The sequence below is a fragment of the Pelobates fuscus genome, chromosome 2 (assembly GCF_036172605.1).
Source record: "Pelobates fuscus isolate aPelFus1 chromosome 2, aPelFus1.pri, whole genome shotgun sequence".
Lineage (NCBI taxonomy): Eukaryota > Metazoa > Chordata > Amphibia > Anura > Pelobatidae > Pelobates > Pelobates fuscus.
Window position 1 is genome coordinate 354827987 of NC_086318.1, and position 20381 is coordinate 354848367.

Below are 20381 nucleotides of genomic sequence, written 5' to 3' on the forward strand. Positions count from 1 at the left end.
AATGCTAAGAAGCCAGCGGAAGGAATGGTGCAACAGAGCTCAGGAAGAAACGGGAGTCACGTAAGACACGCCCTAGACATGGGGCGCCATAAACTTTTATTAAACCAATCTTTCAGTCTCCTTAGAGCCTGTCAAATATTGCCAATGCTGACTGTATTTCAAGTCATCATGGCGGGGTATTGGGTAAAGTTTTCAATTAGCAATAATCACGCCTCGGATTGACCTCATGGGCTACGATACTGCCACTGCGCAAAGCTAGCTGTTCAAGTGGGCCAGCTTTTAAGAGCTACCACGTAAGGAAACTTTAAGACAGCGGTGAGAAAAAGTTCATGACCATAAGCCACTGCAAAGGATTATGGGAGGCAATATTCTAATTAGGCCCGCTTCCTCCTACAGGGAAGCTTAAACCCCAACAAATTCCTCGGTCTTCTTATATGGCATCTTGGAATGGTTCCAAACCTATAACAGAGAGTGAGGGCAACCATATCTTGCAGCAAACCTTGTACATTTTTTTTTCTCTCTTTGGAAACAGTTTTGCCAAGATTCTACTACAGCAGCCATTAGGCAGAGTACACAATCCGCTGGTCTACGTTCGTCCCCAAAGTCACACATTTCATGACTCCATCGATAGGAATGACCCTTGCCTAGCACCTGTCTTCTCTTCATCCACACTCAACGGGGCTGAAAGAACATTTGTGGTGGCTTTTTCAAAATTCCATGGTGTTCATTAGTAAGTGCTAGCGACCACCCAGCTATTCCTAAGGTTTGGTCTGATTGTCTCAAGCGGCAATTCACTGCCTTGATCCAGAAAATCTTTTTTTCCCAGAAATTCAATCAAACGTTACGTTCTGTTGGAAGACGTAATATAGGTCTCCAATTCTTTATTTCTTCCATTGCATTGAAGCATACAATAAATCAAAAGAAGTCAGGATAAAAAAATGATGAAAAAAAAGCTGAAAAGTTAAAATAAAAAGTGAAATTCTGGCTTAAAACTGGTCTCCAGAAAACATAGATAATAAAAATGATCAAGCCTAGGAAATGATTGTCGCTGCCTGCTTGATGTGGAAAGTAAGAGCCAAAGAAGACGGGTGCCGTGGCTGAAATTATCCTTCGTCAGAATTGGTGAAGTTCTCTATTTTGTCAAACAAGCAAACACAGGGGAAAGCGCGAACGCAGTCCCCCACTACCATAAATTATGCAGTCGAGTTTCCCACATTTGAGGAAATCGCAGAGGTCAACTGGTACGGAGTGCAATGAACCAGCCTCACTCTGGGAGAACCACCTTAGGGATCATGGCTATTGCTCCCCTGCCAGGTAAGTATGTCATGACGGGTACATTCAAAGGCACGCCCGCTGGGAAGCCTTTCCTTTAGGCTGTGGTGAAATAATAAAGCAAGTTAAAAAAAAAAAAGCAAATAAATAATCCAAATGATAGAAGGCTACAAAAGATTACCAAACCTCGTGGCTGATCGTTGTTTTCCTTAGCTACCAGTAATTTTAGTGCCTTCAGGTGGTTAGGTGTGAATAATTGAGCTGGATTCAGGGTGCGAAGGAGCAATTTGCATAAAGGCAAATGCTAGGCCAATGAGCCGAAGGATGGGAATTCGTAGCATGTAGTGAGAATAGTGTGCTGCCGGAAACAAGTGAATTCAGTGGGAGAGAAAGGTAAAAGGGAAATGCTAAGAAGCCAGCAGAAGGAATGGTGCAACAGAGCTCAGGAAGAAACGGGAGTCACGTAAGACACGCCCTAGACATGGGGCGCCATAAACTTTTATTAAACCAATCTTTCAGTCTCCTTAGAGCCTGTCAAAAATTGCCAATGCTGACTGTATTTCAAGTCATCATGGCAGGGTATTGGGTAAAGTTTTCAATTAGCAATAATCACGCCTCGGATTGACCTCATGGGCTACGATACTGCCACTGCGCAAAGCTAACTGTTCAAGTGGGCCAGCTTTTAAGAGCTACAACGTAAGGAAACTTTAAGACAGCGGTGAGAAAAAGTTCATGACCATAAGCCATTGCAAAGGATTATGGGAGGCAATATTCTAATTAGGCCCGCTTCCTCCTACAGGGAAGCTTAAACCCCAACAAATTCCTCGGTCTTCTTATATGGCATCTTGGAATGGTTCCAAACCTATAACAGAGAGTGAGGGCAACCATATCTTGCAGCAAACCTTGTACAATTTTTTTTCTCTCTTTGGAAACAGTTTTGCCAAGATTCTACTACAGCAGCCATTAGGCAGAGTACACAATCCGCTGGTCTACGTTCGTCCCCAAAGTCACACATTTCATGACTCCATCGATAGGAATGACCCTTGCCTAGCACCTGTCTTCTCTTCATCCACACTCAACAGGGCTGAAAGAACATTTGTGGTGGCTTTTTCAAAATTCCATGGTGTTCATTAGTAAGTGCTAGCGACCACCCAGCTATTCCTAAGGTTTGGTCTGATTGTCTCAAGCGGCAATTCACTGCCTTGATCCAGAAAATCTTTTTTTCCCAGAAATTCAATCAAACGTTACGTTCTGTTGGAAGACGTAATATAGGTCTCCAATTCTTTATTTCTTCCATTGCATTGAAGCATACAATAAATCAAAAGAAGTCAGGATAAAAAAATGATGAAAAAAAAGCTGAAAAGTTAAAATAAAAAGTGAAATTCTGGCTTAAAACTGGTCTCCAGAAAACATAGATAATAAAAATGATCAAACCTAGGAAATGATTGTCGCTGCCTGCTTGATGTGGAAAGTAAGAGCCAAAGAAGACGGGTGCCGTGGTTGAAATTATCCTTCGTCAGAATTGGTGAAGTTCTCTATTTTTGTCAAACAAGCAAACACAAGGGAAAGCGCGAACGCAGTCCCCCACTACCATAAATTATGCAGTCGAGTTTCCCACATTTGAGGAAATCGCAGAGATCAACTGGTACGGAGTGCAATGAACCAGCCTCACTCTGGGAGAGCCACCTTAGGGATCATGGCTATTGCTCCCCTGCCAGGTAAGTATGACATGACGGGTACATTCAAAGGCACGCCCGCTGGGAAGCCTTTCCTTTAGGCTGTGGTGAAATAATAAAGCAAGTAAAAAAAAAAAAAAGCAAATAAATAATCCAAATGATAGAAGGCTACAAAAGATTACCAAACCTCGTGGCTGATCGTTGTTTTCCTTAGCTACCAGTAATTTTAGTGCCTTCAGGTGGTTAGGTGTGAATAATTGAGCTGGATTCAGGGTGCGAAGGAGCAATTTGCATAAAGGCAAATGCTAGGCCAATGAGCCGAAGGATGGGAATTCGTAGCATGTAGTGAGAATAGTGTGCTGCCGGAAACAAGTGAATTCAGTGGGAGAGAAAGGTAAAAGGGAAATGCTAAGAAGCCAGCGGAAGGAATGGTGCAACAGAGCTCAGGAAGAAACGGGAGTCACGTAAGACACGCCCTAGACATGGGGCGCCATAAACTTTTATTAAACCAATCTTTCAGTCTCCTTAGAGCCTGTCAAATATTGCCAATGCTGACTGTATTTCAAGTCATCATGGCGGGGTATTGGGTAAAGTTTTCAATTAGCAATAATCACGCCTCGGATTGACCTCATGGGCTACGATACTGCCACTGCGCAAAGCTAGCTGTTCAAGTGGGCCAGCTTTTAAGAGCTACCACGTAAGGAAACTTTAAGACAGCGGTGAGAAAAAGTTCATGACCATAAGCCACTGCAAAGGATTATGGGAGGCAATATTCTAATTAGGCCCGCTTCCTCCTACAGGGAAGCTTAAACCCCAACAAATTCCTCGGTCTTCTTATATGGCATCTTGGAATGGTTCCAAACCTATAACAGAGAGTGAGGGCAACCATATCTTGCAGCAAACCTTGTACATTTTTTTTTCTCTCTTTGGAAACAGTTTTGCCAAGATTCTACTACAGCAGCCATTAGGCAGAGTACACAATCCGCTGGTCTACGTTCGTCCCCAAAGTCACACATTTCATGACTCCATCGATAGGAATGACCCTTGCCTAGCACCTGTCTTCTCTTCATCCACACTCAACGGGGCTGAAAGAACATTTGTGGTGGCTTTTTCAAAATTCCATGGTGTTCATTAGTAAGTGCTAGCGACCACCCAGCTATTCCTAAGGTTTGGTCTGATTGTCTCAAGCGGCAATTCACTGCCTTGATCCAGAAAATCTTTTTTTCCCAGAAATTCAATCAAACGTTACGTTCTGTTGGAAGACGTAATATAGGTCTCCAATTCTTTATTTCTTCCATTGCATTGAAGCATACAATAAATCAAAAGAAGTCAGGATAAAAAAATGATGAAAAAAAAGCTGAAAAGTTAAAATAAAAAGTGAAATTCTGGCTTAAAACTGGTCTCCAGAAAACATAGATAATAAAAATGATCAAGCCTAGGAAATGATTGTCGCTGCCTGCTTGATGTGGAAAGTAAGAGCCAAAGAAGACGGGTGCCGTGGCTGAAATTATCCTTCGTCAGAATTGGTGAAGTTCTCTATTTTGTCAAACAAGCAAACACAGGGGAAAGCGCGAACGCAGTCCCCCACTACCATAAATTATGCAGTCGAGTTTCCCACATTTGAGGAAATCGCAGAGGTCAACTGGTACGGAGTGCAATGAACCAGCCTCACTCTGGGAGAACCACCTTAGGGATCATGGCTATTGCTCCCCTGCCAGGTAAGTATGTCATGACGGGTACATTCAAAGGCACGCCCGCTGGGAAGCCTTTCCTTTAGGCTGTGGTGAAATAATAAAGCAAGTTAAAAAAAAAAAAGCAAATAAATAATCCAAATGATAGAAGGCTACAAAAGATTACCAAACCTCGTGGCTGATCGTTGTTTTCCTTAGCTACCAGTAATTTTAGTGCCTTCAGGTGGTTAGGTGTGAATAATTGAGCTGGATTCAGGGTGCGAAGGAGCAATTTGCATAAAGGCAAATGCTAGGCCAATGAGCCGAAGGATGGGAATTCGTAGCATGTAGTGAGAATAGTGTGCTGCCGGAAACAAGTGAATTCAGTGGGAGAGAAAGGTAAAAGGGAAATGCTAAGAAGCCAGCAGAAGGAATGGTGCAACAGAGCTCAGGAAGAAACGGGAGTCACGTAAGACACGCCCTAGACATGGGGCGCCATAAACTTTTATTAAACCAATCTTTCAGTCTCCTTAGAGCCTGTCAAAAATTGCCAATGCTGACTGTATTTCAAGTCATCATGGCAGGGTATTGGGTAAAGTTTTCAATTAGCAATAATCACGCCTCGGATTGACCTCATGGGCTACGATACTGCCACTGCGCAAAGCTAACTGTTCAAGTGGGCCAGCTTTTAAGAGCTACAACGTAAGGAAACTTTAAGACAGCGGTGAGAAAAAGTTCATGACCATAAGCCATTGCAAAGGATTATGGGAGGCAATATTCTAATTAGGCCCGCTTCCTCCTACAGGGAAGCTTAAACCCCAACAAATTCCTCGGTCTTCTTATATGGCATCTTGGAATGGTTCCAAACCTATAACAGAGAGTGAGGGCAACCATATCTTGCAGCAAACCTTGTACAATTTTTTTTCTCTCTTTGGAAACAGTTTTGCCAAGATTCTACTACAGCAGCCATTAGGCAGAGTACACAATCCGCTGGTCTACGTTCGTCCCCAAAGTCACACATTTCATGACTCCATCGATAGGAATGACCCTTGCCTAGCACCTGTCTTCTCTTCATCCACACTCAACAGGGCTGAAAGAACATTTGTGGTGGCTTTTTCAAAATTCCATGGTGTTCATTAGTAAGTGCTAGCGACCACCCAGCTATTCCTAAGGTTTGGTCTGATTGTCTCAAGCGGCAATTCACTGCCTTGATCCAGAAAATCTTTTTTTCCCAGAAATTCAATCAAACGTTACGTTCTGTTGGAAGACGTAATATAGGTCTCCAATTCTTTATTTCTTCCATTGCATTGAAGCATACAATAAATCAAAAGAAGTCAGGATAAAAAAATGATGAAAAAAAGCTGAAAAGTTAAAATAAAAAGTGAAATTCTGGCTTAAAACTGGTCTCCAGAAAACATAGATAATAAAAATGATCAAACCTAGGAAATGATTGTCGCTGCCTGCTTGATGTGGAAAGTAAGAGCCAAAGAAGACGGGTGCCGTGGCTGAAATTATCCTTCGTCAGAATTGGTGAAGTTCTCTATTTTTGTCAAACAAGCAAACACAGGGGAAAGCGCGAACGCAGCCCCCCACTACCATAAATTATGCAGTCGAGTTTCCCACATTTGAGGAAATCGCAGAGGTCAACTGGTACGGAGTGCAATGAACCAGCCTCACTCTGGGAGAGCCACCTTAGAGATCATGGCTATTGCTCCCCTGCCAGGTAAGTATGACATGACGGGTACATTCAAAGGCACGCCCGCTGGGAAGCCTTTCCTTTAGGCTGTGGTGAAATAATAAAGCAAGTTAAAAAAAAAAAAAAAAAAGCAAATAAATAATCCAAATGATAGAAGGCTACAAAAGATTACCAAACCTCGTGGCTGATCGTTGTTTTCCTTAGCTACCAGTAATTTTAGTGCCTTCAGGTGGTTAGGTGTGAATAATTGAGCTGGACTCAGGGTGCGAAGGAGCAATTTGCATAAAGGCAAATGCTAGACCAATGAGCCGAAGGATGGGAATTCGTAGCATGGAGTGAGAATAGTGTGCTGCCGGAAACAAGTGGATTCAGTGGGAGAGAAAGGTAAAAGGGAAATGCTAAGAAGCCAGCGGAAGGAATGGTGCAACAGAGCTCAGGAAGAAACGGGAGTCACGTAAGACACGCCCTAGACATGGGGCGCCATAAACTTTTATTAAACCAATCTTTCAGTCTCCTTAGAGCCTGTCAAAAATTGCCAATGCTGACTGTATTTCAAGTCATCATGGCGGGGTATTGGGTAAAGTTTTCAATTAGCAATAATCACGCCTCGGATTGACCTCATGGGCTACGATACTGCCACTGCGCAAAGTTAACTGTTCAAGTGGGCCAGCTTTTAAGAGCTACCACATAAGGACACTTTAAGACAGCGGTGAGAAAAAGTTCATGACCATAAGCCATTGCAAAGGATTGTGGGAGGCAATATTCTAATTAGGCCCGCTTCCTCCTACAGGGAAGCTTAAACCCCAACAAATTCCTCGGTCTTCTTATATGGCATCTTGGAATGGTTCCAAACCTATAACAGAGAGTGAGGGCAACCATATCTTGCAGCAAACCTTGTACAATTTTTTTTCTCTCTTTGGAAACGGTTTTGCCAAGATTCTACTACAGCAGCCATTAGGCAGAGTACACAATCCGCTGGTCTACGTTCGTCCCCAAAGTCACACATTTCATGACTCCATCGATAGGAATGACCCTTGCCTAGCACCTGTCTTCTCTTCATCCACACTCAACAGGGCTGAAAGAACATTTGTGGTGGCTTTTTCAAAATTCCATGGTGTTCATTAGTAAGTGCTAGCGACCACCCAGCTATTCCTAAGGTTTGGTCTGATTGTCTCAAGCGGCAATTCACTGCCTTGATCCAGAAAATCTTTTTTTTCCCAGAAATTCAATCAAACGTTACGTTCTGTTGGAAGACGTAATATAGGTCTCCAATTCTTTATTTCTTCCATTGCATTGAAGCATACAATAAATCAAAAGAAGTCAGGATAAAAAAATGATGAAAAAAAAGCTGAAAAGTTAAAATAAAAAGTGAAATTCTGGCTTAAAACTGGTCTCCAGAAAACATAGATAATAAAAATGATCAAGCCTAGGAAATGATTGTCGCTGCCTGCTTGATGCGGAAAGTAAGAGCCAAAGAAGACGGGTGCCGTTGCTGAAATTATCCTTCGTCAGAATTGGTGAAGTTCTCTATTTTTGTCAAACAAGCAAACACAGGGGAAATCGCGAACGCAGTCCCCCACTACCATAAATTATGCAGTCGATTTTCCCACATTTGAGGAAATCGCAGAGGTCAACTGGTACGGAGTGCAATGAACCAGCCTCACTCTGGGAGAACCACCTTAGGGATCATGGCTATTGCTCCCCTGCCAGGTAAGTATGACATGGCGGGTACATTCAAAGGCACGCCCGCTGGGAAGCCTTTCCTTTAGGCTGTGGTGAAATAATAAAGCAAGTTAAAAAAAAAAAAAAGCAAATAAATAATCCAAATGATAGAAGGCTACAAAAGATTACCAAACCTCGTGGCTGATCGTTGTTTTCCTTAGCTACCAGTAATTTTAGTGCCTTCAGGTGGTTAGGTGTGAATAATTGAGCTGGATTCAGGGTGCGAAGGAGCAATTTGCATAAAGGCAAATGCTAGGCCAATGAGCCGAAGGATGGGAATTCGTAGCATGTAGTGAGAATAGTGTGCTGCCGGAAACAAGTGAATTCAGTGGGAGAGAAAGGTAAAAGGGAAATGCTAAGAAGCCAGCAGAAGGAATGGTGCAACAGAGCTCAGGAAGAAACGGGAGTCACCTATAACAGAGAGTGAGGGCAACCATATCTTGCAGCAAACCTTGTACAATTTTTTTTCTCTCTTTGGAAACGGTTTTGCCAAGATTCTACTACAGCAGCCATTAGGCAGAGTACACAATCCGCTGGTCTACGTTCGTCCCCAAAGTCACACATTTCATGACTCCATCGATAGGAATGACCCTTGCCTAGCACCTGTCTTCTCTTCATCCACACTCAACAGGGCTGAAAGAACATTTGTGGTGGCTTTTTCAAAATTCCATGGTGTTCATTAGTAAGTGCTAGCGACAACCCAGCTATTCCTAAGGTTTGGTCTGATTGTCTCAAGCGGCAATTCACTGCCTTGATCCAGAAAATCTTTTTTTTCCCAGAAATTCAATCAAACGTTACGTTCTGTTGGAAGACGTAATATAGGTCTCCAATTCTTTATTTCTTCCATTGCATTGAAGCATACAATAAATCAAAAGAAGTCAGGATAAAAAAATGATGAAAAAAAAGCTGAAAAGTTAAAATAAAAAGTGAAATTTCGGCTTAAAACTGGTCTCCAGAAAACATAGATAATAAAAATGATCAAACCTAGGAAATGATTGTCGCTGCCTGCTTGATGTGGAAAGTAAGAGCCAAAGAAGACGGGTGCCGTGGCTGAAATTATCCTTCGTCAGAATTGGTGAAGTTCTCTATTTTTGTCAAACAAGCAAACACAGGGGAAAGCGCGAACGCAGTCCCCCACTACAATAAATTATGCAGTCGAGTTTCCCACATTTGAGGAAATCGCAGAGGTCAACTGGTACGGAGTGCAATGAACCAGCCTCACTCTGGGAGAACCACCTTAGGGATCATGGCTATTGCTCCCCTGCCAGGTAAGTATGACATGACGGGTACATTCAAAGGCACGCCCGCTGGGAAGCCTTTCCTTTAGGCTGTGGTGAAATAATAAAGCAAGTTAAAAAAAAAAAAAGCAAATAAATAATCCAAATGATAGAAGGCTACAAAAGATTACCAAACCTCGTGGCTGATCGTTGTTTTCCTTAGCTACCAGTAATTTTAGTGCCTTCAGGTGGTTAGGTGTGAATAATTGAGCTGGATTCAGGGTGCGAAGGAGCAATTTGCATAAAGGCAAATGCTAGGCCAATGAGCCGAAGGATGGGAATTCGTAGCATGTAGTGAGAATAGTGTGCTGCCGGAAACAAGTGAATTCAGTGGGAGAGAAAGGTAAAAGGGAAATGCTAAGAAGCCAGCAGAAGGAATGGTGCAACAGAGCTCAGGAAGAAACGGGAGTCACGTAAGACACGCCCTAGACATGGGGCGCCATAAACTTTTATTAAACCAATCTTTCAGTCTCCTTAGAGCCTGTCAAAAATTGCCAATGCTGACTGTATTTCAAGTCATCATGGCAGGGTATTGGGTAAAGTTTTCAATTAGCAATAATCACGCCTCGGATTGACCTCATGGGCTACGATACTGCCACTGCGCAAAGCTAACTGTTCAAGTGGGCCAGCTTTTAAGAGCTACAACGTAAGGAAACTTTAAGACAGCGGTGAGAAAAAGTTCATGACCATAAGCCATTGCAAAGGATTATGGGAGGCAATATTCTAATTAGGCCCGCTTCCTCCTACAGGGAAGCTTAAACCCCAACAAATTCCTCGGTCTTCTTATATGGCATCTTGGAATGGTTCCAAACCTATAACAGAGAGTGAGGGCAACCATATCTTGCAGCAAACCTTGTACAATTTTTTTTCACTCTTTGGAAACAGTTTTGCCAAGATTCTACTACAGCAGCCATTAGGCAGAGTACACAATCGCTGGTCTACGTTCGTCCCCAAAGTCACACATTTCATGACTCCATCGATAGGAATGACCCTTGCCTAGCACCTGTCTTCTCTTCATCCACACTCAACATGCCTGAAAGAACATTTGTGGTGGCTATTTCAAAATTCCATGGTGTTCATTAGTAAGTGCTAGCGACCACCCAGCTATTCCTAAGGTTTGGTCTGATTGTCTCAAGCGGCAATTCACTGCCTTGATCCAGAAAATCTTTTTTTCCCAGAAATTCAATCAAACGTTATGTTCTGTTGGAAGACGTAATATAGGTCTCCAATTCTTTATTTCTTCCATTGCATTGAAGCATACAATAAATCAAAAGAAGTCAGGATAAAAAAATGATGAAAAAAAAGCTGAAAAGTTAAAATAAAAAGTGAAATTCTGGCTTAAAACTGGTCTCCAGAAAACATAGATAATAAAAATGATCAAGCCTAGGAAATGATTGTCGCTGCCAGCTTGATGCGGAAAGTAAGAGCCAAAGAAGACGGGTGCCGTGGCTGAAATTATCCTTCGTCAGAATTGGTGAAGTTCTCTATTTTTGTCAAACAAGCAAACACAGGGGAAAGCGCGAATGCAGTCCCCCACTACCATAAATTATGCAGTCGAGTTTCCCACATTTGAGGAAATCGCAGAGGTCAACTGGTACGGAGTGCAATGAACCAGCCTCACTCTGGGAGAGCCACCTTAGGGATCATGGCTATTGCTCCCCTGCCAGGTAAGTATGACATGACGGGTACATTCAAAGGCACGCCCGCTGGGAAGCCTTTCCTTTAGGCTGTGGTGAAATAATAAAGCAAGTTAAAAAAAAAAAAAGCAAATAAATAATCCAAATGATAGAAGGCTACAAAAGATTACCAAACCTCGTGGCTGATCGTTGTTTTCCTTAGCTACCAGTAATTTTAGTGCCTTCAGGTGGTTAGGTGTGAATAATTGAGCTGGATTCAGGGTGCGAAGGAGCAATTTGCATAAAGACAAATGCTAGGCCAATGAGCCGAAGGATGGGAATTCGTAGCATGTAGTGAGAATAGTGTGCTGCCGGAAACAAGTGAATTCAGTGGGAGAGAAAGGTAAAAGGGAAATGCTAAGAAGCCAGCGGAAGGAATGGTGCAACAGAGCTCAGGAAGAAACGGGAGTCACGTAAGACACGCCCTAGACATGGGGCGCCATAAACTTTTATTAAACCAATCTTTCAGTCTCCTTAGAGCCTGTCAAAAATTGCCAATGCTGACTGTATTTCAAGTCATCATGGCGGGGTATTGGGTAAAGTTTTCAATTAGCAATAATCACGCCTCGGATTGACCTCATGGGCTACGATACTGCCACTGCGCAAAGCTAGCTGTTCAAGTGGGCCAGCTTTTAAGAGCTACCACGTAAGGAAACTTTAAGACAGCGGTGAGAAAAAGTTCATGACCATAAGCCATTGCAAAGGATTATGGGAGGCAATATTCTAATTAGGCCCGCTTCCTCCTACAGGGAAGCTTAAACCCCAACAAATTCCTCGGTCTTCTTATATGGCATCTTGGAATGGTTCCAAACCTATAACAGAGAGTGAGGGCAACCATATCTTGCAGGAAACCTTGTACAATTTTTTTTCGCTCTTTGGAAACAGTTTTGCCAAGATTCTACTACAGCAGCCATTAGGCAGAGTACACAATCCGCTGGTCTACGTTCGTCCCCAAAGTCACACATTTCATGACTCCATCGATAGGAATGACCCTTGCCTAGCACCTGTCTTCTCTTCATCCACACTCAACAGGGCTGAAAGAACATTTGTGGTGGCTTTTTCAAAATTCCATGGTGTTCATTAGTAAGTGCTAGCGACCACCCAGCTATTCCTAAGGTTTGGTCTGATTGTCTCAAGCGGCAATTCACTGCCTTGATCCAGAAAATCTTTTTTTCCCAGAAATTCAATCAAACGTTACGTTCTGTTGGAAGACGTAATATAGGTCTCCAATTCTTTATTTCTTCCATTGCATTGAAGCATACAATAAATCAAAAGAAGTCAGGATAAAAAAATGATGAAAAAAAAGCTGAAAAGTTAAAATAAAAAGTGAAATTCTGGCTTAAAACTGGTCTCCAGAAAACATAGATAATAAAAATGATCAAGCCTAGGAAATGATTGTCGCTGCCTGCTTGATGCGGAAAGTAAGAGCCAAAGAAGACGGGTGCCGTGGCTGAAATTATCCTTCGTCAGAATTGGTGAAGTTCTCTATTTTTGTCAAACAAGCAAACACAGGGGAAAGCGCGAACGCAGTCCCCCACTACCATAAATTATGCAGTCGAGTTTCCCACATTTGAGGAAATCGCAGAGGTCAACTGGTACGGAGTGCAATGAACCAGCCTCACTCTGGGAGAGCCACCTTAGGGATCATGGCTATTGCTCCCCTGCCAGGTAAGTATGACATGACGGGTACATTCAAAGGCACGCCCGCTGGGAAGCCTTTCCTTTAGGCTGTGGTGAAATAATAAAGCAAGTTAAAAAAAAAAAAAGCAAATAAATAATCCAAATGATAGAAGGCTACAAAAGATTACCAAACCTCGTGGCTGATCGTTGTTTTCCTTAGCTACCAGTAATTTTAGTGCCTTCAGGTGGTTAGGTGTGAATAATTGAGCTGGATTCAGGGTGCGAAGGAGCAATTTGCATAAAGACAAATGCTAGGCCAATGAGCCGAAGGATGGGAATTCGTAGCATGGAGTGAGAATAGTGTGCTGCCGGAAACAAGTGAATTCAGTGGGAGAGAAAGGTAAAAGGGAAATGCTAAGAAGCCAGCGGAAGGAATGGTGCAACAGAGCTCAGGAAGAAACGGGAGTCACGTAAGACACGCCCTAGACATGGGGCGCCATAAACTTTTATTAAACCAATCTTTCAGTCTCCTTAGAGCCTGTCAAAAATTGCCAATGCTGACTGTATTTCAAGTCATCATGGCGGGGTATTGGGTAAAGTTTTCAATTAGCAATAATCACGCCTCGGATTGACCTCATGGGCTACGATACTGCCACTGCGCAAAGTTAACTGTTCAAGTGGGCCAGCTTTTAAGAGCTACCACGTAAGGACACTTTAAGACAGCGGTGAGAAAAAGTTCATGACCATAAGCCATTGCAAATTATTGTGGGAGGCAATATTCTAATTAGGCCCGCTTCCTCCTACAGGGAAGCTTAAACCCCAACAAATTCCTCGGTCTTCTTATATGGCATCTTGGAATGGTTCCAAACCTATAACAGAGAGTGAGGGCAACCATATCTTGCAGCAAACCTTGTACAATTTTTTTTCTCTCTTTGGAAACGGTTTTGCCAAGATTCTACTACAGCAGCCATTAGGCAGAGTACACAATCCGCTGGTCTACGTTCGTCCCCAAAGTCACACATTTCATGACTCCATCGATAGGAATGACCCTTGCCTAGCACCTGTCTTCTCTTCATCCACACTCAACAGGGCTGAAAGAACATTTGTGGTGGCTTTTTCAAAATTCCATGGTGTTCATTAGTAAGTGCTAGCGACCACCCAGCTATTCCTAAGGTTTGGTCTGATTGTCTCAAGCGGCAATTCACTGCCTTGATCCAGAAAATCTTTTTTTCCCAGAAATTCAATCAAACGTTACGTTCTGTTGGAAGACGTAATATAGGTCTCCAATTCTTTATTTCTTCCATTGCATTGAAGCATACAATAAATCAAAAGAAGTCAGGATAAAAAAATGATGAAAAAAAAGCTGAAAAGTTAAAATAAAAAGTGAAATTCTGTCTTAAAACTGGTCTCCAGAAAACATAGATAATAAAAATGATCAAGCCTAGGAAATGATTGTCGCTGCCTGCTTGATGTGGAAAGTAAGAGCCAAAGAAGACGGGTGCCGTGGCTGAAATTATCCTTCATCAGAATTTGTGAAGTTCTCTATTTTTGTCAAACAAGCAAACACAGGGGAAAGCGCGAACGCAGTCCGCCACTACCATAAATTATGCAGTCGAGTTTCCCACATTTGAGGAAATCGCAGAGGTCAACTGGTACGGAGTGCAATGAACCAGCCTCACTCTGGGAGAGCCACCTTAGGGATCATGGCTATTGCTCCCCTGCCAGGTAAGTATGACATGACGGGTACATTCAAAGGCACGCCCGCTGGGAAGCCTTTCCTTTAGGCTGTGGTGAAATAATAAAGCAAGTTAAAAAAAAAAAAAAGCAAATAAATAATTCAAATGATAGAAGGCTACAAAAGATTACCAAACCTCGTGGCTGATCGTTGTTTTCCTTAGCTACCAGTAATTTTAGTGCCTTCAGGTGGTTAGGTGTGAATAATTGAGCTGGATTCAGGGTGCGAAGGAGCAATTTGCATAAAGGCAAATGCTAGGCCAATGAGCCGAAGGATGGGAATTCGTAGCATGTAGTGAGAATAGTGTGCTGCCGGAAACAAGTGAATTCAGTGGGAGAGAAAGGTAAAAGGGAAATGCTAAGAAGCCAGCGGAAGGAATAGTGCAACATAGCTCAGGAAGAAACGGGAGTCACGTAAGACACGCCCTAGACATGGGGCGCCATAAACTTTTATTAAACCAATCTTTCAGTCTCCCTAGAGCCTGTCAAAAATTGCCAATGCTGACTGTATTTCAAGTCATCATGGCGGGGTATTGGGTAAAGTTTTCAATTAGCAATAATCACGCCTCGGATTGACCTCATGGGCTACGATACTGCCACTGCGCAAAGTTAACTGTTCAAGTGGGCCAGCTTTTAAGAGCTACCACGTAAGGACACTTTAAGACAGCGGTGAGAAAAAGTTCATGACCATAAGCCATTGCAAAGGATTGTGGGAGGCAATATTCTAATTAGGCCCGCTTCCTCCTACAGGGAAGCTTAAACCCCAACAAATTCCTCGGTCTTCTTATATGGCATCTTGGAATGGTTCCAAACCTATAACAGAGAGTGAGGGCAACCATATCTTGCAGCAAACCTTGTACAATTTTTTTTCTCTCTTTGGAAACGGTTTTGCCAAGATTCTACTACAGCAGCCATTAGACAGAGTACACAATCCGCTGGTCTACGTTCGTCCCCAAAGTCACACATTTCATGACTCCATCAATAGGAATGACCCTTGCCTAGCACCTGTCTTCTCTTCATCCACACTCAACAGGGCTGAAAGAACATTTGTGGTGGCTTTTTCAAAATTCCATGGTGTTCATTAGTAAGTGCTAGCGACCACCCAGCTATTCCTAAGGTTTGGTCTGATTGTCTCAAGCGGCAATTCACTGCCTTGATCCAGAAAATCTTTTTTTCCCAGAAATTCAATCAAACGTTACGTTCTGTTGGAAGACGTAATATAGGTCTCCAATTCTTTATTTCTTCCATTGCATTGAAGCATACAATAAATCAAAAGAAGTCAGGATAAAAAAATGATGAAAAAAAAGCTGAAAAGTTAAAATAAAAAGTGAAATTCTGGCTTATAACTGGTCTCCAGAAAACATAGATAATAAAAATGATCAAGCCTAGGAAATGATTGTCGCTGCCTGCTTGATGTGGAAAGTAAGAGCCAAAGAAGACGGGTGCCGTGGCTGAAATTATCCTTCATCAGAATTGGTGAAGTTCTCTATTTTTGTCAAACAAGCAAACACAGGGGAAAGCGCGAACGCAGTCCCCCACTACCATAAATTATGCAGTCGAGTTTCCCACATTTGAGGAAATCGCAGAGGTCAACTGGTACGGAGTGCAATGAACCAGCCTCACTCTGGGAGAGCCACCTTAGGGATCATGGCTATTGCTCCCCTGCCAGGTAAGTATGACATGACGGGTACATTCAAAGGCACGCCCGCTGGGAAGCCTTTCCTTTAGGCTGTGGTGAAATAATAAAGCAAGTTAAAAAAAAAAAAAGCAAATAAATAATCCAAATGATAGAAGGCTACAAAAGATTACCAAACCTCATGGCTGATCGTTGTTTTCCTTAGCTACCAGTAATTTTAGTGCCTTCAGGTGGTTAGGTGTGAATAATTGAGCTGGATTCAGGGTGCGAAGGAGCAATTTGCATAAAGGCAAATGCTAGGCCAATGAGCCGAAGGATGGGAATTCGTAGCATGTAGTGAGAATAGTGTGCTGCCGGAAACAAGTGAATTCAGTGGGAGAGAAAGGTAAAAGGGAAATGCTAAGAAGCCAGCGGAAGGAATGGTGCAACAGAGCTCAGGAAGAAACGGGAGTCACGTAAGACACGCCCTAGACATGGGGCGCCATAAACTTTTATTAAACCAATCTTTCAGTCTCCTTAGAGCCTGTCAAAAATTGCCAATGCTGACTGTATTTCAAGTCATCATGGCAGGGTATTGGGTAAAGTTTTCAATTAGCAATAATCACGCCTCGGATTGACCTCATGGGCTACGATACTGCCACTGCGCAAAGCTAGCTGTTCAAGTGGGCCAGCTTTTAAGAGCTACCACGTAAGGAAACTTTAAGACAGCGGTGAGAAAAAGTTCATGACCATAAGCCATTGCAAAGGATTATGGGAGGCAATATTCTAATTAGGCCCGCTTCCTCCTACAGGGAAGCTTAAACCCCAACAAATTCCTCGGTCTTCTTATATGGCATCTTGGAATGGTTCCAAACCTATAACAGAGAGTGAGGGCAACCATATCTTGCAGCAAACCTTGTACAATTTTTTTTCGCTCTTTGGAAACAGTTTTGCCAAGATTCTACTACAGCAGCCATTAGGCAGAGTACACAATCCGCTGGTCTACGTTCGTCCCCAAAGTCACACATTTCATGACTCCATCGATAGGAATGACCCTTGCCTAGCACCTGTCTTCTCTTCATCCACACTCAACAGGGCTGAAAGAACATTTGTGGTGGCTTTTTCAAAATTCCATGGTGTTCATTAGTAAGTGCTAGCGACCACCCAGCTATTCCTAAGGTTTGGTCTGATTGTCTCAAGCGGCAATTCACTGCCTTGATCCAGAAAATCTTTTTTTTCCCAGAAATTCAATCAAACGTTACGTTCTGTTGGAAGACGTAATATAGGTCTCCAATTCTTTATTTCTTCCATTGCATTGAAGCATACAATAAATCAAAAGAAGTCAGGATAAAAAAATGATGAAAAAAAAGCTGAAAAGTTAAAATAAAAAGTGAAATTCTGGCTTAAAACTGGTCTCCAGAAAACATAGATAATAAAAATGATCAAGCCTAGGAAATGATTGTCGCTGCCTGCTTGATGCGGAAAGTAAGAGCCAAAGAAGACGGGTGCCGTGGCTGAAATTATCCTTCGTCAGAATTGGTGAAGTTCTCTATTTTTGTCAAACAAGCAAACACAGGTGAAAGCGCGAACGCAGTCCCCCACTACCATAAATTATGCAGTCGAGTTTCCCACATTTGAGGAAATCGCAGAGGTCAACTGGTACGGAGTGCAATGAACCAGCCTCACTCTGGGAGAGCCACCTTAGGGATCATGGCTATTGCTCCCCTGCCAGGTAAGTATGACATGACGGGTACATTCAAAGGCACGCCCGCTGGGAAGCCTTTCCTTTAGGCTGTGGTGAAATAATAAAGCAAGTTTAAAAAAAAAAAAGCAAATAAATAATCCAAATGAAAGAAGGCTACAAAAGATTACCAAACCTCGTGGCTGATCGTTGTTTTCCTTAGCTACCAGTAATTTTAGTGCCTTCAGGTGGTTAGGTGTGAATAATTGAGCTGGATTCAGGGTGCGAAGGAGCAATTTGCATAAAGACAAATGCTAGGCCAATGAGCCGAAGAATGGGAATTCGTAGCATGTAGTGAGAATAGTGTGCTGCCGGAAACAAGTGAATTCAGTGGGAGAGAAAGGTAAAAGGGACATGCTAAGAAGCCAGCGGAAGGAATGGTGCAACAGAGCTCAGGAAGAAACGGGAGTCACGTAAGACACGCCCTAGACATGGGGCGCCATAAACTTTTATTAAACCAATCTTTCAGTCTCCTTAGAGCCTGTCAAAAATTGCCAATGCTGACTGTATTTCAAGTCATCATGGCGGGGTATTGGGTAAAGTTTTCAATTAGCAATAATCACGCCTCGGATTGACCTCATGGGCTACGATACTGCCACTGCGCAAAGTTAACTGTTCAAGTGGGCCAGCTTTTAAGAGCTACCACGTAAGGACACTTTAAGACAGCGGTGAGAAAAAGTTCATGACCATAAGCCATTGCAAATTATTGTGGGAGGCAATATTCTAATTAGGCCCGCTTCCTCCTACAGGGAAGCTTAAACCCCAACAAATTCCTCGGTCTTCTTATATGGCATCTTGGAATGGTTCCAAACCTATAACAGAGAGTGAGGGCAACCATATCTTGCAGCAAACCTTGTACAATTTTTTTTCTCTCTTTGGAAACGGTTTTGCCAAGATTCTACTACAGCAGCCATTAGGCAGAGTACACAATCCGCTGGTCTACGTTCGTCCCCAAAGTCACACATTTCATGACTCCATCGATAGGAATGACCCTTGCCTAGCACCTGTCTTCTCTTCATCCACACTCAACAGGGCTGAAAGAACATTTGTGGTGGCTTTTTCAAAATTCCATGGTGTTCATTAGTAAGTGCTAGCGACCACCCAGCTATTCCTAAGGTTTGGTCTGATTGTCTCAAGCGGCAATTCACTGCCTTGATCCAGAAAATCTTTTTTTCCCAGAAATTCAATCAAACGTTACGTTCTGTTGGAAGACGTAATATAGGTCTCCAATTCTTTATTTCTTCCATTGCATTGAAGCATACAATAAATCAAAAGAAGTCAGGATAAAAAAATGATGAAAAAAAAGCTGAAAAGTAAAAATAAAAAGTGAAATTCTGGCTTAAAACTGGTCTCCAGAAAACATAGATAATAAAAATGATCAAGCCTAGGAAATGATTGTCGCTGCCTGCTTGATGTGGAAAGTAAGAGCCAAAGAAGACGGGTGCCGTGGCTGAAATTATCCTTCATCAGAATTGGTGAAGTTCTCTATTTTTGTCAAACAAGCAAACACAGGGGAAAGCGCGAACGCAGTCCCCCACTACCATAAATTATGCAGTCGAGTTTCCCACATTTGAGGAAATCGCAGAGGTCAACTGGTACGGAGTGCAATGAACAACCCTCACTCTGGGAGAGCCACCTTAGGGATCATGGCTATTGCTCCCCTGCCAGGTAAGTATGACATGACGAGTACATTCAAAGGCACGCCCGCTGGGAAGCCTTTCCTTTAGGCTGTGGTGAAATAATAAAGCAAGTTAAAAAAAAAAAAAAAAAGCAAATAAATAATCCAAATGATAGAAGGCTACAAAAGATTACCAAACCTCGTGGCTGATCGTTGTTTTCCTTAGCTACCAGTAATTTTAGTGCCTTCAGGTGGTTAGGTGTGAATAATTGAGCTGGATTCAGGGTGCGAAGGAGCAATTTGCATAAAGACAAATGCTAGGCCAATGAGCCGAAGAATGGGAATTCGTAGCATGTAGTGAGAATAGTGTGCTGCCGGAAACAAGTGAATTCAGTGGGAGAGAAAGGTAAAAGGGACATGCTAAGAAGCCAGCGGAAGGAATGGTGCAACAGAGCTCAGGAAGAAACGGGAGTCACGTAAGACACGCCCTAGACATGGGGCGCCATAAACTTTTATTAAACCAATCTTTCAGTCTCCTTAGAGCCTGTCAAAAATTGCCAATGCTGACTGTATTTCAAGTCATCATGGCGGGGTATTGGGTAAAGTTTTCAATTAGCAATAATCACGCCTCGGATTGACCTCATGGGCTACGATACTGCCACTGCGCAAAGTTAACTGTTCAAGTGGGCCAGCTTTTAAGAGCTACCACGTAAGGACACTTTAAGACAGCGGTGAGAAAAAGTTCATGACCATAAGCCATTGCAAATTATTGTGGGAGGCAATATTCTAATTAGGCCCGCTTTTTCCTACAGGGAAGCTTAAACCCCAACAAATTCCTCGGTCTTCTTATATGGCATCTTGGAATGGTTCCAAACCTATAACAGAGAGTGAGGGCAACCATATCTTGCAGCAAACCTTGTACAATTTTTTTTCTCTCTTTGGAAACGGTTTTGCCAAGATTCTACTACAGCAGCCATTAGGCAGAGTACACAATCCGCTGGTCTACGTTCGTCCCCAAAGTCACACATTTCATGACTCCATCGATAGGAATGACCCTTGCCTAG

General features: G+C 42.8%; 24 non-coding genes across 24 annotated transcripts; all 24 read right to left on the reverse strand.

The window, feature by feature from the left end:
• Window positions 1–116: 116 nt before the first annotated feature.
• Window positions 117–257, reverse strand: LOC134593485 (U4 spliceosomal RNA). Its single transcript, XR_010089960.1, has one exon. It is a non-coding gene; the product is annotated as a U4 spliceosomal RNA (small nuclear RNA).
• Window positions 258–1155: 898 nt separating this feature from the next.
• LOC134590357 (U1 spliceosomal RNA) lies at window positions 1156–1322 on the reverse strand. Its single transcript, XR_010087293.1, has one exon. It is a non-coding gene; the product is annotated as a U1 spliceosomal RNA (small nuclear RNA).
• Window positions 1323–1791: 469 nt separating this feature from the next.
• Window positions 1792–1932, reverse strand: LOC134593302 (U4 spliceosomal RNA). The gene has a single exon (XR_010089803.1). It is a non-coding gene; the product is annotated as a U4 spliceosomal RNA (small nuclear RNA).
• Window positions 1933–2831: 899 nt separating this feature from the next.
• On the reverse strand, window positions 2832–2998 carry LOC134590730 (U1 spliceosomal RNA). Its single transcript, XR_010087611.1, has one exon. It is a non-coding gene; the product is annotated as a U1 spliceosomal RNA (small nuclear RNA).
• A 470-nt stretch (window positions 2999–3468) lies between these two features.
• Window positions 3469–3609, reverse strand: LOC134593486 (U4 spliceosomal RNA). The gene has a single exon (XR_010089961.1). It is a non-coding gene; the product is annotated as a U4 spliceosomal RNA (small nuclear RNA).
• An 898-nt stretch (window positions 3610–4507) lies between these two features.
• LOC134590358 (U1 spliceosomal RNA) lies at window positions 4508–4674 on the reverse strand. Its single transcript, XR_010087294.1, has one exon. It is a non-coding gene; the product is annotated as a U1 spliceosomal RNA (small nuclear RNA).
• A 469-nt stretch (window positions 4675–5143) lies between these two features.
• On the reverse strand, window positions 5144–5284 carry LOC134593304 (U4 spliceosomal RNA). Its single transcript, XR_010089804.1, has one exon. It is a non-coding gene; the product is annotated as a U4 spliceosomal RNA (small nuclear RNA).
• Window positions 5285–6182: 898 nt separating this feature from the next.
• On the reverse strand, window positions 6183–6349 carry LOC134590308 (U1 spliceosomal RNA). Its single transcript, XR_010087251.1, has one exon. It is a non-coding gene; the product is annotated as a U1 spliceosomal RNA (small nuclear RNA).
• Window positions 6350–6824: 475 nt separating this feature from the next.
• Window positions 6825–6965, reverse strand: LOC134592916 (U4 spliceosomal RNA). The gene has a single exon (XR_010089472.1). It is a non-coding gene; the product is annotated as a U4 spliceosomal RNA (small nuclear RNA).
• Window positions 6966–7865: 900 nt separating this feature from the next.
• On the reverse strand, window positions 7866–8032 carry LOC134591370 (U1 spliceosomal RNA). The gene has a single exon (XR_010088159.1). It is a non-coding gene; the product is annotated as a U1 spliceosomal RNA (small nuclear RNA).
• Window positions 8033–9145: 1113 nt separating this feature from the next.
• LOC134590846 (U1 spliceosomal RNA) lies at window positions 9146–9312 on the reverse strand. The gene has a single exon (XR_010087710.1). It is a non-coding gene; the product is annotated as a U1 spliceosomal RNA (small nuclear RNA).
• A 470-nt stretch (window positions 9313–9782) lies between these two features.
• On the reverse strand, window positions 9783–9923 carry LOC134593305 (U4 spliceosomal RNA). The gene has a single exon (XR_010089805.1). It is a non-coding gene; the product is annotated as a U4 spliceosomal RNA (small nuclear RNA).
• Window positions 9924–10821: 898 nt separating this feature from the next.
• Window positions 10822–10988, reverse strand: LOC134590992 (U1 spliceosomal RNA). Its single transcript, XR_010087836.1, has one exon. It is a non-coding gene; the product is annotated as a U1 spliceosomal RNA (small nuclear RNA).
• A 470-nt stretch (window positions 10989–11458) lies between these two features.
• On the reverse strand, window positions 11459–11599 carry LOC134592412 (U4 spliceosomal RNA). Its single transcript, XR_010089043.1, has one exon. It is a non-coding gene; the product is annotated as a U4 spliceosomal RNA (small nuclear RNA).
• Window positions 11600–12498: 899 nt separating this feature from the next.
• Window positions 12499–12665, reverse strand: LOC134590011 (U1 spliceosomal RNA). The gene has a single exon (XR_010086999.1). It is a non-coding gene; the product is annotated as a U1 spliceosomal RNA (small nuclear RNA).
• Window positions 12666–13135: 470 nt separating this feature from the next.
• Window positions 13136–13276, reverse strand: LOC134592917 (U4 spliceosomal RNA). The gene has a single exon (XR_010089473.1). It is a non-coding gene; the product is annotated as a U4 spliceosomal RNA (small nuclear RNA).
• Window positions 13277–14175: 899 nt separating this feature from the next.
• LOC134591260 (U1 spliceosomal RNA) lies at window positions 14176–14342 on the reverse strand. The gene has a single exon (XR_010088063.1). It is a non-coding gene; the product is annotated as a U1 spliceosomal RNA (small nuclear RNA).
• Window positions 14343–14813: 471 nt separating this feature from the next.
• On the reverse strand, window positions 14814–14954 carry LOC134593176 (U4 spliceosomal RNA). Its single transcript, XR_010089696.1, has one exon. It is a non-coding gene; the product is annotated as a U4 spliceosomal RNA (small nuclear RNA).
• An 899-nt stretch (window positions 14955–15853) lies between these two features.
• LOC134590012 (U1 spliceosomal RNA) lies at window positions 15854–16020 on the reverse strand. Its single transcript, XR_010087000.1, has one exon. It is a non-coding gene; the product is annotated as a U1 spliceosomal RNA (small nuclear RNA).
• A 470-nt stretch (window positions 16021–16490) lies between these two features.
• Window positions 16491–16631, reverse strand: LOC134593306 (U4 spliceosomal RNA). The gene has a single exon (XR_010089806.1). It is a non-coding gene; the product is annotated as a U4 spliceosomal RNA (small nuclear RNA).
• A 900-nt stretch (window positions 16632–17531) lies between these two features.
• Window positions 17532–17698, reverse strand: LOC134591191 (U1 spliceosomal RNA). The gene has a single exon (XR_010088004.1). It is a non-coding gene; the product is annotated as a U1 spliceosomal RNA (small nuclear RNA).
• A 470-nt stretch (window positions 17699–18168) lies between these two features.
• On the reverse strand, window positions 18169–18309 carry LOC134592918 (U4 spliceosomal RNA). Its single transcript, XR_010089474.1, has one exon. It is a non-coding gene; the product is annotated as a U4 spliceosomal RNA (small nuclear RNA).
• An 899-nt stretch (window positions 18310–19208) lies between these two features.
• On the reverse strand, window positions 19209–19375 carry LOC134590901 (U1 spliceosomal RNA). Its single transcript, XR_010087757.1, has one exon. It is a non-coding gene; the product is annotated as a U1 spliceosomal RNA (small nuclear RNA).
• Window positions 19376–19849: 474 nt separating this feature from the next.
• On the reverse strand, window positions 19850–19990 carry LOC134592919 (U4 spliceosomal RNA). The gene has a single exon (XR_010089475.1). It is a non-coding gene; the product is annotated as a U4 spliceosomal RNA (small nuclear RNA).
• Between the last annotated feature and the right edge of the window lie 391 nt (window positions 19991–20381).